This window comes from Pristis pectinata, chromosome 44, assembly GCF_009764475.1.
Source record: "Pristis pectinata isolate sPriPec2 chromosome 44, sPriPec2.1.pri, whole genome shotgun sequence".
NCBI classification, from domain to species: domain Eukaryota; kingdom Metazoa; phylum Chordata; class Chondrichthyes; order Rhinopristiformes; family Pristidae; genus Pristis; species Pristis pectinata.
This window is the reverse complement of record NC_067447.1, coordinates 2800755-2802417: the sequence shown is the minus strand read 5'-3', so window position 1 is coordinate 2802417 and position 1663 is coordinate 2800755. Positions and strand designations below refer to the sequence as shown.

Genomic DNA, 1663 nt, shown 5'->3' with positions numbered 1-1663 from the left:
GACATAACTATAGATCAGTTCTCACCTGTCCCATGTGATCATTTGCTTCACGAGGTCTCCGTTAAAGAGAGGACCTTTCCGTACATTCTGCTCACATGCTGAGTTTTGCAACAAGTTTCCGTTTTGAATCTGTGGGTACTGTATGGCGGTTTTGATCTGACAGATACGGTGCTGGTGCCACATGCACAGCTTTCTGTTCCCATATTGGAAGCTGACTCATATTACGAAATGTATCACTGAAAATGCAATTTTCCTTTTGCCACAGGTAATCTAATTATCCACCATATAATGCTTCTGGTTTGCAAGTGACTGCCTGAGTCTGGAAGAAATGGAATGGAATGTGGAAAATAAAATGGGATTATGAAAGATCAGTGGAATGTTCACCCGACTCGACAACTACTAAGAATCCCCGATAACTCACGCGTAGCCCCTCCTACTGCTATCCATGTAGTCTGCTGATTTATCCATCACATGTTTCAGTAACTTCCTTCCATTAACTTCGTTGCCGAGGTAAGGAGAACTGGAGAGATTGTCGAAGACTGGCGACGCGCTAATCTATGGAGAGAAATCTCAGAGACCGCGCTGTATTATTTACGAGGTGTGGAGGGTCATCTTGAGGGGACTGTTGGAATCCAGAGTGAGAGAGATGTTGTATTTCCCTGCGTTATTGATACAGCACAGTGCACATTCTCCGACTGAAAGAGGAGAGGAATGATGGGCCGGACTTTGTGCTTGTTGCTTGGGGCATCAGAAGTTGTAATTCAGTGGGATACAACAGACCCTGTCAGTGCTCAGCAGCGTGGCAAAGAATATGAAGTGTTGGTCGCCTCGCGTGGTTTCTGTGGTGTAGTGGTTATCACGTTCGCTTTACACGCGAAAGGTCCCCAGTTCAATCCTGGGCGGAAATACTGTTGTTTTGTTTGGGCTTCAGGTTCTGAAAAGTATGTGATACTCGGTCTTCCCATTAGGATTGAGAACAGCTGCCCAAAATTCTTGCTGCCACTTTCAAGAGAGACAGAATGGATGCAAACACTTGACGTCCGTAAAACGATCGTTGCAGGACTCGAACCTGTAAACTCCTGATAACGTCACATGAAACACCAAAGTCAGACGCCTTACCCATTCCGCCACCCAGTCCAGTTTTTTCAGGCACCGAGGAAAAACATTAGGAGTGATTCTGGGGCGGTGTCCTGCGAGAAAATGAGAAGAAGATGCGACGCATTTTTCCAGCACAGAGAGTTGCCTTGTTTGAAGTGTTTCGACAAGTTGGATGAGTTCGCGACAGAACGAAGAGAATTCGCGGACGGGGCGCAGTTTTCATCGCGGCTCAGAAGTGCGAAGGGTTGTCTGGCCTATCTCTGCTCTTCCCGCTGACAGACAAAATGTGGTCATGCTGGCTCAGTGAGTTGCCTGGTGTGAGCTGTTTCCGGGTCAAAACTAAATGTAAATGGAGCGGACTACTTGAGGCAGACATCACCTTCCCTTCTCTGTGGGACAGCTGAAGCACCACATGCTTTCCCTCATTTACATCACCAGTGTTATACCGATGATGCAGTCGGAGCCCAGGTTCCCAACGCTCCGAGAAAGAACACGTTGCCCGTGGCCGAGACTCCATAATTACCTCATTTCCCTCTCATTCACTTATTCCTAACTTAAAATCCTT

General features: G+C 47.0%; 1 non-coding gene across 1 annotated transcript; it reads left to right on the top strand.

Annotated features, from left to right (window-relative positions):
• Positions 1-835: 835 nt before the first annotated feature.
• Positions 836-908, top strand: trnav-uac (transfer RNA valine (anticodon UAC)). Its single transcript has one exon. It is a non-coding gene; the product is annotated as a tRNA-Val (tRNA).
• The last annotated feature ends 755 nt before the right edge of the window (positions 909-1663 follow it).